Source organism: Lynx rufus, unplaced genomic scaffold (genome assembly GCF_022079265.1).
Source record: "Lynx rufus isolate CCGP_SWC_20201006 ecotype Redwood Valley unplaced genomic scaffold, mLynRuf1.p SCAF_2, whole genome shotgun sequence".
Taxonomy (NCBI): Eukaryota; Metazoa; Chordata; class Mammalia; order Carnivora; family Felidae; genus Lynx; species Lynx rufus.
The window spans coordinates 141,931,589-141,947,454 of NW_025814834.1; the positions used below are offsets into that span (position 1 = coordinate 141,931,589).

At 41.2% G+C, this 15,866-nt stretch overlaps 1 pseudogene; it reads left to right on the forward strand.

Moving 5' to 3' along the window:
- LOC124514304 (KATNB1-like protein 1) overlaps positions 1-15,866 on the forward strand; it is a 135,371-nt pseudogene that overhangs the window by 945 nt on the left and 118,560 nt on the right.

Here is a 15,866-nt window from a genome sequence, read left to right on the forward strand (position 1 = left end):
AGTCAGTTAAACATCTGATTCTTGGTTTCAGCTCAGGTCATGATCCCACAGTTTGTGAGATCGAGCCCTGTGTCGGTCTGTGTGCTGGCAGCTTGGAGGCCTGGTTCCTGCTTCAGATCCTGTATTTCCCTCTCTCTCTGACCTTTCCCTGCTCGCACTTGGTCTCTCTCTATCTCTCAAAAATAAATAAACATTAAAAAATTTTTTTAAAAAAGGAATAGAACATTTCCATAATGTCCCTCCTCAAACACAACCCCTGTCAAACCTTCAATCTCAGACATAACCGCTGTTCTGAATTTTGTTTTTCAATCTCTTGGCTAAACATACTCATCTCACAGTATCTTAAACCTTACCTAACATAATTTAGTTTGCTTTTTAAGGGGATGTTATAAAAACTAGTGGTAAATGGTACACAGTTGTAAGAAACTTTTCTCACTCAACGTTGTGCTTTTCACGTTTGGTTTTAAATTTGAGGCTGGTCCTTCATAGACTTAAGCAGACATTTTAAACACAGACTTATTGACTGTAATATAGAAAAGCAGAACAATCAAATTTCTGAGTCTTCAAATTCTGAGATAAAAAACACTTGCACTACTAGAGGTTGACTGCTTGGTGTAGTCTGTTTTCCTTTGTCCCACAATTTCCATTTAGTCAGCTTTCCATGTTATTTGTATATTAATCAGCTCTCTTACCTCCTCGGTTTCCACACTTGTGCAGGGTGAACACTGCCATAAATGAACTGAAGCCACTTGCTACTTTCCTTCACCAAATGTTTGTAGCCATCTCTAGGACACTTTGTGTCCACACCCATCTGCAGAAACAGTCTTCTTCCTAGGTCTCTATATGAACGACCAGAGTTCTAACAGCAAAGCCATCAGAAAGCCTTTAGAATAATTCTTTGCTAGGACTGGCGACTGAACAGAAGGAAGTAGGACCCGGTCCCCTGTGTGTTCCTAGGGACATTCGGCCTTGTGTTAGCATCCTAAGGCTGCTGTGACACATTACCACAACTCTGGTGGCCTAAAACAACAGAAATGTGCTTTCCCACAGTTCTGGAGGCTGCAAGTCTGAAATCAACATGTTTGCAGGGCCACCCTCCCTCTAAAGACTCTAGAGAGGGAGACTCTTTCCTCTCAACTGGCCCAGAGTGCCCCTTGGCATTGCCCCAGTTTCCGCCACTGTCTCCACATGGCCGTATTCCCTGGGCCACCATGTATCTTCTCTTTTGTCTTTTATAAGGACACCCTTACCTTGGATTTAGAGCCTCCTCTAGTCAATCTGGGATGACTTCCTCTTAAGATCCTTACCTTACCTATCTTTATTCCAAATAAAGTCACATTCTGAGGTTCCAGTAGATGTAATCTTTTTTTTTGGGGGGGTGGCATTATTTTACCCATTACAGACCTGCAGATGCTACTTGAAGAAAATGTCCTGTGGTGAGATACATTTAAAATTTTTTTTTTACATTTATTTATTTTTGAGAGACAGAGGGAGACAGAGGGGAGACAGTAGGGGAGGGGCAGAGAGAGAGGGAGACACAGAATCCGAAGCAGGCTCCAGGCTTTGAGCTGTCAGCACAGAGCCCAACGTAGGGCTCAAACTCATGAATCAGGAGATCATGACCTGAGCCAAAGTTGGATGCTCAACTGACTGAGCCACCCAGGTGCCCCATGCGGTGAGATATATTTTAGAAATACATCCCTCTCACAGCATCACACTGTTCATCAGTATATTATAGACTGACCCACGTTGTGGGGTGTGTGTGTGTGTGTGTGTGTGTGTGTGTGTTAACAACTATTAACACTGCTTTGAGAAGTGCTCTTAGGGACTGTATATTTTTGGAGGACATGGTCAATTTAACAGGTTGAAATATGCAGGGTCTTTGATAGTGTGGGTGGAAGGAATGATTTCCAAGACACCTGAAAAGCCCTCCTCCCCATGCCTAGCTGACCTGGTCAGCACTACCTCAAACTTCTTAGACACAAAAGGCTTTTAATCCACTCTGAAGGAAAACAAAATACAAATGGCCTTGGGAGAGGGCATTGGAGTAATAACTCCATACTAAGCTATGAACGACTAATGCCAGATTCCTTTCTTATTAAAAGTGTTGATAGAGGGCAGGGGATACCTAGACGTCAAGGTCACCAGGGTTTCTGAAGATCGGGGGGTGGCATTCAAGGGCTGGACAGAAGCCCAGAAGTCAAATTTCAGTGTCTTTTAACTTTCTCAGCACCAGTGCTTTTTACTGCACCGTTTAATACTTCATGGCTGGAAGTGCTCATCTGTTTAACCTGCATAGGACTCCACTTGCATTTTGACACCAATAATTGATACACAAAGATATCATCTACTTTTGCTTCCTGCCAAATATCTGATATAAATATCAGAATTTTAATAGATACAGGTATAAACATCTAGAAGGCACTTTGAATTTTATTTTCTAATATTGTGTTATATTTGATTACCTGTGACTTTTTCTCTCTTCTCATTCAATAGGTGATCTGTCCATTTGGATTAAATGTATAGTGTTGTAAAAACAGGAAAAAAACCTACTCACTAACACCAAAGTACTGTGTTTTAAAAATTCTTACATGTGGGGGCACCTGGGGGGCTCAGTCGGTTAAACATCTGACTTCAGCTCAGGTCATGATCTCGCGGTTTGTGGGTTGGAGCCCCATGTCGGGCTCTGTGCTGACAGCTCAGAGCCTGGAGCCTGTTTCAGATTCTGTGTCTCCCTCTTTCTGCCCCTCCTCCACTCTTACTGTGTGTGTCTCTCTCAAAAAAAAAAAACATTAAAAAAATTTAAAAATTCTTACACGCCAAAACCTTTTAAGGGACAAGTGTGCCTAATTCTCCTGAATTTTATCAATCCAGCAATCTTGTCTTTTTCTGTTCTGGGAGGGGAAAGAGGAAAAGGAAAGGAGAGAGAAAATATGGGAGGGGGAGATATGAAGAAAGGGCAATAAATCAAGAGTGTGGGAACCTCGTTACCAGCTGTAGGAAGTTAGGCAAACCTTCTATCTCTTTGGGCCTCTTCGTAAAATGGGGGAGGAGAGCCAGATTCTTCTGTGTCTATTTCCAGCTCGGAAATTCTATGATTTAAAACTACATGGCACAGGTAGGGAGACCAAAAACCCAGAGTAAGGTAAAGGAAGCAAATGGCAGAGATGAATGAATATATGTGAAACAGAAGTGACACTACAGTAGAGATGATCAATGAAAACAAAACAAAACCTTATTCTTTGAAAAGACTGAAAAAATAAAAAAAGGCAAGCTTCTATAAGACAGATCAATAACATAGGTTAGAGATAAAATATGCAAAATGTCCTGCATGTGACAAAGAGGTAGATATTAGGTACACAATGATCAACGATGTGATAGCACCTCTCTACTTTGATTTTATATTTCTCTCTCATCATCCTTACTTTTCCTCTTCTTATATTTTATTTTTGCCTTCATTCTGTATCCCCATATCATATCTGATATTGGCACTTGCTCTGTTAGACCCCCTGGCAGTTGTAAACCGCAGACCAGCGTTCTGGCAAAGTCCTGGCATGGAGGGCTAATGTAGTTGCCACTTTCTTACAGCAGGTGGCACTGTAAGCCAGTGACTGGGTAGTCAAACCAGCCATAAATTCATAAATTGTAGTGTTCCCCCCCTCATTGGTTCTAAGATCTCTTCCTTTTTTATGTTTGCATTTTTACGTTTCCAAAATTGTGAGGCTTCTTACACTCAGTAAATACATATACTGTAGAATTTTATGCCCATTGAAAGCTGTTATTAAATTGATGTGGCTTCTTATCAAATCTTAACACTGTCTTAGAATGGGGGACATTTCAATATGTTATGAACCTTAGCACTGCCAGGAATGCATCAATTACCCATGGATAATATTCAAGATCACTGAATGCAAGGTCTTACTGAAGAAGGAAAAGTGATGCCCTCTTTAGTTGTCTGGGAATCACTGCACACTTGGGGTTGGACAGACTCTGGAGTTTGAAACCAGATTCTTACACTCACCAGGTGTGCGATCTTGGGTAAACTTGTTACCCTCTCTAAGCCTCAGTTTCCTCATCTTTAGAATGGTGAGAACAGGGGCACCTGGGTGACTCAGTTGGTTAAAAGTCCGACTTCAGCTCAGGTCACGATCTCACAGTTTGTGAGTTTGAGCCCTGTACTGATTGATATATGTCAGTGCAGAGCCTGCTTGGGATTCTCTCTGCCCCCCTCTCTGCTCCTCCCCCACTTGTTCTCTCTCTCTCTCTCTCTGTCTCAAAATAATACATAAACTAAAAAATAAAAATAAAACAATGGTGAGAAAAAATGGCTAATTTGGAAGATTATTATTGTATGCCTACCCTAGAACTTGGCTTACAACAGTTTCAATGAACTCCAACTAGTGTAATATAATTTTTAAAAGCTTAGGTTAGCAACAGAATGTGAAACAGACCCGTTAATTTACAATAGGGAGAGTGCACCTGTGCTATTCACCCAGTTAGCTAATTGACTTGGGGCTGTGGATCCTGGGCCCTCGTTTGGTGCGCAGACTATATGGCACTGCTTTACGGTCCAACAGTTTGGTTCCTGGAGCAAAATCTCCTGAGGTGTTTGTTCAACAGGTAGATTTCCCAGACCCACCCAGACCTGCTAAGTCAAAATCTCTGGAGGTGGGGCACAAAATGTGTCTTCAAAACAAGTTCTCCACATTGTTTGTACGTATTGTTTGGCAACTCTGACAGACTAGCGTTGGGATCATATTCACTTAGCTGAATTTCTATAGTACTGGATTGAATGATATTATGATTTTTAATTTGCTTATTGGGCAGTGGAAAAACAAAGCTACAGGACTGGTCTGGTTCCTGCTGCCCTTTCTGCTTCCCCACGTGCTGCTCATCTGTCATGGGTCAGCTGCGGGTGCAGTGGTTTCTACTACCTTTGTGAATGGGTCTTGAACTTGCAAAATGAGTAAGTTCTGGAGATCTCATGCACAGCATAGAGATTATCATCAACAATGCTGTATTTATATTTCAAAGTTGCTAAGAGACACCATCTTAAATGTTCTCAGCACAAAAAAGAAATGAGGGTCCCTGGGTGGCTCAGTCGGTTAAGCGTCCAACTCTTGATTTCGGCTCACGTCATGATGTCACAGTCATGAGATCGAGCCCCACATTGGGCTCCATGCTGAGCATGGAGCCTGCTTAAGATTCTCTCTCCTTCTCTCTCTCTGCCCCTCTTGCCTGCTCACGCTCTCTCTTTTTCTCTCAAAAGAAATGGATAAACATTAAAAAAAAAAAAAAAAGGAATGGTAATTCCGTGATGTAATGGAGGTGTTAGCCAACCCTACGGTGATGATGTTGCAATATACAAATATATCATACCAACACACGGTACACCTTAAACTTACACAATGCTGTATGTCAATTATATCTCAATTAAAAAAGTAAAAAAGATGAATGGGTCTGATATGACAACAACGCCAATGCTACAGTCAGAAAATGAGAATTCTAAGTTGGTGAGAGTTCTAGATAACTGACATCTAACTTTTTAGATGTCTCCACTATTTTGAGAATTTTGAGGAAAATCATTTATTCAACAAATACTTGTTGATGGCTTCCTAGATCCCAGGCTCAAACTGTTTCTCAGCCTGCAGAACACAAGGACTAGAGCATGTGGAATTGGGCAAGGGGAGAGCCAGCTGGACCAGCTCGCCCCACACAGCAAGGTTTCTGGGAAGAAGCCCTCCCAGAACCATCCAATCCTCTCTGTCGTGACTTGTGTCCAGACATGTGTTCTTTTAGCTGCCGGTCAAATAATTTTGGTTGGATTATCCAGGCTCCAGTAATATTTACGCTGCCCCTCAAAATATCAAGTTGCCTGCTGAACTTAACTTTATTCCTCCGCAAATAGTTGCCTTGAGGGCAACTTAAAGTGCCAGAACAACTTGAATCTATAATCTGTGTCTATACACACAGGCGCGTGCACACACATACACAAATGTGTCTGTTTGGTGGCAGGTCGAGCACACTATCACTTCTGCACACTTGGTCTACTGTACCAAGGTCTGTACCAGGTCAAAGTTGTTTTCTAGGACACAAGTTAAATGACAGGGGACAAGGCCACAGTGGAATAAGTCACACGCAGCGCTGAACATCAGCTCAGGATGGAACAGTAGAGGGCTCCATGGCGGAGAGCATTTACAGATGTGAGTTAACACTCACGGCCAGAAGACTCAGCTGTCATTATCACAGAGCTTACAACTGCACTCAGAGCATGGGAAAACACAGATCGCTGTTTCCCGTACGGGCTGGCAGATCTATCTACTTTTATAGTGTACTATTTCAGAGACAAATGGTATTATAACGACACAGAATAGTGTGGTGGCTTCAAATGGGGGGGTATGTGTGCCTTATCTTTCTCAATGACAACAGATCACTATTAGGAACAGAAAGTGTTGTACTGTGTGACCATTTTGAGAATTATCGTGAACAGCTTGTGTGCAATGGCGGTGGGCAGGCCCATTTGCCCAGCCCCCCTTGTGTCTGATACCTCTGTCCCCCTCCTGGCTCTGCTTCCTGGGCCAGAATCCACTTGTTACTGTGTGTGCCTCTTGCTCCTCGAGTCACTTCGTCTCTGATGTCCTTTTCTATCTTATTTGGCAAGACACCCTTTTTTTTTTTTTTAAATTGACATATAACATTATATTCAGGTGTACAACCTAATGATTCAGTGTTTGTACATATTGCAAAATGATCACCACACTAAGTCTAGTTAATGTCCAATACTACTCAGAGTTACAGAACTGTTTTCTTGTGATGAGAACTTCTAAGATCTATTCTCTTAAGCAACTTTCAAATATGCAATATGGTATTATTAACTATAGTCATCATGCTGTACGTTATATCCCCAGGGCTTACTTCTTTTATAGCTGGAAGTTTGTACCTTTTGATTCTCTCCACCCATTTCACCCCCACCTCTGGCAACCACTAGTCTGTTCTCCACATCAACGAGCTTTTTTTGTTTGTTTGTTTTTAAGTTTTCATATACAGTAGTCTCCCTTATCCACAGTTTTGTTTTCTTATTTTGGCTCACCTCTAATAAAGGTAACTCAGTGTAGCCCCGAATGAAGTACAGCATAAAAATTAAGGGCTTGAATATCTACTCTGTCCCATACTGGTTTTGTGGAATTGGACAAGTTATTAACTTTTCAGGTCTCGGTTTTGTTATCTGTAAAATGGGTATGACAATGCCTACCTCTTTTCTGTGGGAGTTAAATGAGATTAGATGTGCTAGTCTTAATGCTTGGTGCACAATAAGTATTCAATAAATGCTAGCTGTTACTTATTTTTCATCTTCAGCCTTACTTTCCCACTTTAAAAATGTTTGTTTAGCTGTACTTGCTTTTGTAAGCAGCTTCAGATTTCTTTGGGGAACAAGGCCATGTATAAATGAATAATCCATATCGCCAGTGCCTCTTTAAAGAGTTGTATCAATGTATGATAGCAACTCCAACGTAGGACAGGAAGTAGAAAACAAGATCAGTTGTAATGTGACAGCATCTATCCTAAGACATACACTTCTCATTACTTTTGACACAGTAATTTCCTTTTGGACTCTACACATGATAAAAAGCTGAAACAATTTTACCTATGTGAAAAGCTTGTTCACCAAAATTTTCCCATAGTTCTATTTATATTATCCAAAACTTAAAAACAATCTGAATGCCTTTTAAAAGAGAAGTGGCTAAATTATTCATCCAAGAAAACTTTATTCAGTCATTAAAATAATGTTTTGGAAATTTATATGACAGAATGGCAAAGGCTCATGATGTAATGCCAAGAGGAAAGAACAATGGACTTAATTGTGTCTGTAACATGACTACAGCAGCCTGTGATAGTCTATAAAGACAGAGCCTGGACGGAAATATACCAGCATGTTAATGGGTTTTAAACAGAGAAACAATGGGTGAATTTCAAATCTCTTTCTCCACGTGCTTCTGTAATTCCCAGCTTTCTTTAATAATGAATTCCCCACCCACATACAATGCCATTTAAGGACTCTGTTCATAACTCATGGATAAACACAGAGGACAGCTCAGTTTGAACTGTTTTCTTTGGATAGGATGTCATCATTATTATGAGACATTCAATTGCCTAAGCTATGATATCGGACAGGGAATAGCTTGGGGGCCTGTGTAATGGGGCAAATTAATATAGATTTCTGTCAGCATCCTTGCTTGGACTGATAGCGTGAGGGAAAACAGGACACCTTTAGAGAAGGGGATGGGGAAGCAGAGTCTTTGTACTCACGGAAGTTACAGAAATTCCAAAATCAGGGAAACCGAATTCCAGAGTAGAATTCATTGCCTGATAGGGGGAAAAAAAATTCCCTCAAACCTTATCTCTTTAAAGTAGCAAGTAAAATCCAATTAAAACGTGTTTTACTGCTATTCCCGTTTTAATATTATTTATTTTTTAGCCTAAAGTCATTAAAGACATTTTAGAACTCAAAGATAGAGTTATATACTTTAATTTTATGCTGTGTATTGACTTTTTGGATTATAAATTTTAAGTATACAAAATGTATAAATTAATGAGAGCAATTCATCAGTAAACCCAGCACCCAGAGAATGACCACCGTTAGTTAGACTTTATAGTGGGAAATTTCTCATTCTCTCTCTGGGGTAGATACAGCTAGCATTCCTTGAGCGATTACTAAGTGCTAGGCACTGCTTGGAGAATTTTACATGTGATAAGGAAATTTATTCTCACAGCACCCTTTCAAAGTAGACACACGAATTATCCCCATCGCATTGGTGAAATTCAGCTTCTTGTTTAAGACCACGCAGCCGGGGGATGGCAGAGCCAGGTCGTGAGACCTAACTCCCTGGGCTCCAAGTCTATGCACTTAACCTTTCTCTCCATAGCTTCAATACACATATAAAGACACCAAAGTGGGATCATACTGCATCTACTGTATCATAACCTGTTTTTTCTTTTTAACGTACCTGAACATCATTCCAAGTCAATGGAGATCAATCAACTTCAGTGCTCTTAACGACTGCATTGTAGTTTATTGCATGGTATCTCATAATGTATTTAACCATAATCCACATAGCTGGACATTTAAAAATTCTCACTATAATAAACAGCAATGGAATGCACCTCCCTTACACAAAAATGTGCATTAGGGGGGTTATTTTGTTAGGATAAATTCCTAGATGAGAAACGTTTGGGTCGAAGTGAACATTTTCAAGGCTCTAAACACCTGTTGCTAAAGGGCTCTCAGGAAAACTTGTGCACATGTACAACCTCCCAGAGCTGCAGGATGGTATGTTTTTCCTCTACATTCTAGAGTGTTTTTCAAACTTGTGCAGCTTGACTTACTGTAAGAAATACATTTTACATAGTGATTTGGTATATACACATTAAACAAAGTTTACTATTTTCCTGACTAGATGGAATTAACTTTTTCTCTCCTCTCCCCTCCCTCTCCTTTTCAAAACTTTCTTAAATACCAGACATGGGGTGCTTGGGTGGCTTAGTCGTTAAACATCTGACTTTGGCTCAGGTCATGATCTCACAGTTCCTGAGTTTAAGTCCTGCTTTGAGCTTGAGCCCCACTTGGGTGAGCCCTGCTTCTCTTTCTGTCTCTCTCTCTCTCTCTCTGCCCTTCCTGGGATTCTCTCTCTCTCTCTCTCTCTCTCTCTCTGCCCTGCCCCTTGCTCATTTGGGCCCTCCCTCTCTCTTAAAAAAAAAAAAAAGCCAGATATGGTCCACTAAGTTAATTACATGAGCCACCAATGGGTGGTAACTCACAGTTTGAACAAACACTATGTCAATGCTTCAATATTAGTATTCTTTTTAGTTTTTGCCTATGTGAAAATCTGAGATAGTGACAAGTTATTGTTTCTTTCTTAATTTTTTAAGTTACTAGAGAGGTTGAATATTTTGGAAAATCATATTTTTGGAAAGAGTAAAATATAGTTCATTGTTTCTCAGCTTCCACTGAACATTAGAATTTTAAAAATTCCTATGATTTTTTTAAAAAAGCTTTTTAATGTTTATTTTTGAGAGAGAGAGAGACAGACAGAGCATGAGTGGGGGAGGGGCAGAGAGCGAGGGAGACACAGAATCCAAAGCAGGGTCCAGGCTCTGAACTGTCAGCACAGAGCCCAACGAGGGCTCAAACTTATGAAACGCGAGTTATGACCTGAGCCGAAGTCGGATCCTTAACCGACTGAGCCACCACCAGGTGCCCCCCAAAATTCCTATCCTTTAATTAATTGCTGGACGAAGTAATTTCTAGAGATTGGCCTCAGGTATCCAAATTTGTGGCCAAGGCTGAGAACAAATGCTATAATGCCATAATCCACATTAATGAGTTAATTTATGAGAGATCTATGTGATGGTATTATTAGTGACATGCCTAGATTGTTACTTTGGAAAACTGCTTTGGTTTGATGTCCCTTTCAACTTGATACCTATTGTAAAATTGTTTTGGCACACATTTAAACAAAGCAATGTGATTAGCTTTCTAAGCAGTTTGGTTAAGTGTAACCGTTCTCGCTATTAAGCACGGGTCACTTTTGAGGGTCACTATTTAAATTTAAGACCTCTAATATTTTTTGCAAGCCTACTGTGTGCAAAGCACAGTGCCAGACTTGTTGGGTTAGACGATGAGCCAGCAGCTCACCATGTGATAGGTACTCCATGCTGTGCATGCAAGTAACTATGACACTGTTAAGAAAGTGATAGTTTCATAATCGTGGGAATTTAGAAATAAGATAATTAAAAATTGTATCTCCAATATCCTCATAATATAGCCAATTTATGACCATTTCTATTATTTATACCAAGAAGTAATAAGAAAATTCAAAAACTGTATTTGAATAGTTCTGTTTGTCCGTTAAACACTACATATTTTTAAAATATCATAGTCGTCTGAAGGTATGACTTAACTCCATCTTAAGTATGAAGTTAAAGAAGGGTCCCAAGATTGGCTTATGAACTGTCAGCTGCACAAATCACAGTTATGCTTATTTGAATGTGATTTAGTGGTGAATTATAGCAAGGAAACTCAAGGGAGATAGTGTAGATTCTCATGAATAAAACCACATTATGGGAGAACCAATGTGTTATTTAATAGGTCAGAGTCCCATTCGATAGAGAATTCGAATCGCCTACTAGGCAGTCCACCTAGATTGTCCCCTAGAACCCCAAATTTAATGTGTCTCCCCAGCAGAGGTCTTAGCTCCTTCCCACCTCTCTCTCGAGCCATTTTCCCTCCTCTCATTGTGGCACAGTGGACAGTTGTGTGCTTTGCAGTAAGACAGAGGCTACTTTACATCTCTGATGCTGTCTCCTCAGATAGGAAAATACACCACTTGCTGGCCCAAACCAGTCTAGGGGATTGTGGGTGGTCTGAGGGCCTGAACACTGGCTGGAGGTGCTGACCGTGTGATCCCAGCTCTGAAATCTCAAGAAGGCCAGCCTGGGACAACCTCTTCCTCCCTCCCTTTTCCTGTTTTTGTTTCTCTGTTGTACATGGAAAGGACCTCAGGAGAGGAGTGACACTCATAGGAAGCTCTCTGAAGGCCACTAGGACCGGCGCCTGGTCCCAAGACTGTTTTGGAGAAGCGAAGATGGGAGAGTGGTAAATCTACAGAAAGTGCCCCCCTCCCCGGGGCGGGGGGTGGGGTGGGGAATGGCACAAGTGAGATATGCAACTGGATTCCAAAAGTGTTCCAGAAATTGGTGAATGGCAGGTGGCTAAGAGGAACTGGGGATTGAAGTCAAAGGGAGTCATTCATGCCCTCTCATGGCATCTGTCTTTAATCTATTTGGCCACACTTGGCAATCCTCAAGTCTCCAAGTTCCTCTACTACTGCTCCCTGAGAAGCGTGCTAGAGGAGAATAAGCTTTGTCCTTGAGCAAGTTACGTAACTTTTCTGTGCCTCAGTTAATTCATCTATGAAAACCGGACAAATGACAGCCTGTTAGAGGGGAGCAGCTCTGATGGCCAGGGTCAGGCCCCTGTATACTCCCAGCTGGGCAAGTGCCCAAGATCTCAGATGATCAACGGGGCTGGAGTGCAGTGGTTGGGCTGTGAGCTTATTAGGACCCTGCCATCTTCTCCCTCCGTGTAAAATGTCCACCCTCCGGAGAAGCACAGCCCTTGGCAGAGATGTAGCAGAACCGTTGTGGATGCAGTCAGACGATGAGTCGGCTGTTCAGTTGTTACCTGCTGTTCATCTACTTGGAGAGAGGAGATTGCCAGACACCAAGGGGAAGAACAGAAAGTCCCACAATCTTAGGGGCTCAGATTATTGGAGTATGGATTTTCCTCTTGTGGCCATGCTTACCAGAGGTCAATAATCAAGTCATCAAACCCAGACATAGGGCTTTTAGAACTGAAAAATGGAAAACAAGGGAGAGCTACATCCTGTTGGGTCACATCCTGTTCACGAAGGCAGGAAGTGGAGCAGCAGACCAAGATGGTTAGAAAAACATGACGCTTACGAAGCATTTGCACGCTATGTGTGTATGTACGTTTTGGTACACAATTTTTTTAAGATGCTATGAATCAAAACTCATATATCATGCTTTTTGGAAGTCCTCAAGCTTCTTGTGAAATAAAACTGGCCAAAAGCCACCTCTTTATTATATGACTGTGTTCCATCTATAATCATACCAATCTAAGAAAGAGAAAAATATCCTATTTGCCGCCAGAAAACTCGTCCAGGAATCAGAGTGCAATGCTAGGAACTTCTCAGTGGCAGTCTTCGCGAGTATAAGATTGTGGACATTGCCCAGAAATAGGAGCTCTGTGGTCTCTCTCGAAAGGGAGGATGGATTGTCCCAGCATGGGCAATCTGTAGTGCTTCTTCCCGGAGGCACCAGGCTCCTGGGGAATTGCTGACACACAGCGTCCCCTGCTCGAAGCACAGCTTGGTTTTCCTTCAGGCAGCTGCCTCAGCTGACAAACGGGCTTCTTGGACTCGGGAATGCAGGCGTTCTGTCTGTTCCTTTCTCTACACCTTCACTGCTCTCACTCACCTTCTGTTTCTTCTCTCCCCTTCTTTTTTATTTATTTATTTATTTATTTATTTATTTATTTATTTTTTATTTATTTATTTTTTTTTAATTTTTTTCAACGTTTATTTATTTTTTTTGGGACAGAGAGAGACAGAGCATGAACGGGGGAGGGGCAGAGAGAGAGGGAGACACAGAATCGGAAACAGGCTCCAGGCTCCGAGCCATCAGCCCAGAGCCTGACGCGGGGCTCGAACTCCCGGACCGCGAGATCGTGACCTGGCTGAAGTCGGACGCTTAACCGACTGCGCCACCCAGGCGCCCCATCTCCCCTTCTTTTGCATGTGTTTCATGATGAGACGATGGCTGCTCAATGGTTCCATGCTGCTTTGCATGAGGGTGGGATTAAGGAGAAAGCCACGACGACCGTCTTTCAGGTTTGATGTTGATTGTTAGCATCCTTCAGGAGGCGATTTGAAAGGTTCACTCCAGCTCTGGACTATCTAGTCACTCGGGAGTGTAGTGCTTCTACATTAAGGCAAGTATTCAAGATGGTGGTGCTCAAACTTTTGGATTGCTGGTCCCTAGAATCTGCCTTAAAGGTTTAAAAACCAGGCGCTTTGCAACTAGTTGTCAGTGGTTTTCTGACTTTCTTCCTGAATTTCTTTAGACTATGGCAAGTAAGTGTGCTAGGAATGGGCCCTAGTTACTAGAAAATTAGCTCTTGGGTATATCCTTGCATCATGGAACTTGATGGAAGGGAACCTTCCAGGTAGGTAGGCCTGCTTCTTCACTACTGGTTTCAGGCTTTAGTATTTAGAGAAAGATAAAGAAAGAAAGAAAGAAAGAAAGAAAGAAAGAAAGAAAGAAAGAAAGAAAGAAAGATAAAAGAATGGTATTGATTGTGTTAGGATCTATGCATTCATAGTGTAGTTTTTATTGTGAAGATTTCAAATAATGGAAATCCAGCAGAAATATTGCATGTAATTTTCTAAAATAATGTTTTTATTTGTCGATGTGCTCTTCTAGTTCTTATGATGTGTATTTTAAACCTATTTACAGTATCATCATAAGTATTTTATATTTTCACCTACATTCGTGCATAAGAGATTTTTTTTAAATGACAGTTAGACCCATTTCTGTTGCTTATGGACAGAGCAGCTGAATGTCCACAGTAAGTTGTGGGTTTCCTTTCTGGCTCTGCCCCTGGGTCTCCAGCATTTCAGTACTTCAGTTCAGTCTGTGAAAAGTAGGAGCTTATGACTAGTTGCCTTACAAATTCACTGGACAGAAAAGTAAGTAGTGCATTATTTCAGAATGACCACAATGGAAAAATGTGGTCTCCAATGCCACGATACTGAAAGGACCTCAATATCTGGGAAGGTCACCAGGCTAACTCCCCTCTTTTGTCCTTGTCCTTTTACTTCTTAGTTTTCTTTTCTCTGCTCACTCTTCCCAACCGTTCCTTCCTCCAAATCCTGCCTAAGTCTAAGAGCAAGGATTCTACTTGCTCATCGCTGTGGTGCCTGCTTTGTGATAGGCAATGTGCTAACATCTTTCCTTCCTCCTCATTTACTCCTGCTCCTCGATGAGGTGGTTTCAGTGATGCCCACTTTGCAGATGAGGAAACTGAGCTGGTGGTGATGGAGTATCTTGCTCGAAATCAGTTTGTAAGTGACTGGAGCTCCTGTGCCCACACAGATCTTTGTAATGACATCTTTTTAATTATAGATCACATGCTTTCCCAACACTACCTTTTAACGCAGAGCCTGGTTCAGAAGATAGAAAGAGAAGATGTGTTTTAGAATCGGCTGCCTATTCTATCGAATGATATAATCTCTATTTTCTTTCGTTTTTGTTGTTTGAATTTACTGTCACTGCCTTCTACAAGGTGGGGACGGTCATTAGCAGACATAATTGTCTAGAGAATATGGTTTTATGCAATAGGAAAAGATATTTCAGAAATGTAAACTGGAGCAAAAGAAAAACAGTGTGTTTCCATATATCTCGTTTCCTTTTTTCCCCTTCTTTTGTAAACTATTTGGCTGTCTCCGTTTAGAATATAATATTAACTGCCTGGAGGACAAAAATAGCTTCTTTTGTAGTTTTAGCTCATCCAGCACCAACATATTGTGCTTTTTCATGGAAAGATCCATTTTTAGAAAGAATGCAAGGTACCCCCAGGCCCATGAGTAATGACTGTTTGGCAAGATGATTCTTATGCCAGATAATCGCTCTAAAGTCCTTCTTTGGAAGGGTTACGAATTTTTTTTTTTAATTTGTGTGTATTATTTGTGATATGTTGAAACCTCAGTTAATAAAAAAAGTCCAAAGGATATATATATATAGGGCTTTGGGAATTCCTTTTACTTCCTGTAAATGACTCACAATTTAAGCGTACTAAGTTGGATAGAGGAAGTATCTGTCTATCGCTGTCTCACAAAAATATAAACTATAAACCAGGAACAGAAACTGCAGACCTCTGCAAGATCCTCCTCCCTTCCTCAGGCAGAGCTGTGGATAGCATTTGAAGTCTTCAAAATGACTTGATGGGCCATGAATGGGATGATCCTGGGAAGAGAGAGGAACCATTTTCTTGCTTGTGCTTACATTCATGACATGTACCTTTGCTCTTTGGTATGATTCTCTCCAGGTTCAGAAGTCCTGTCATCTACCTCAAATACAGCCAGAACTGATTCCCTACTCTGTGTCAAGGATCCAAGTGTCTAACCAAACGTGAAGAAATGGCTGGAATATGGAATTCCTAACTTTGAGAGTAATGGTTTTGTAGAGTTACATAGATGAACACCAGGGAAAATATACAGATGATCACT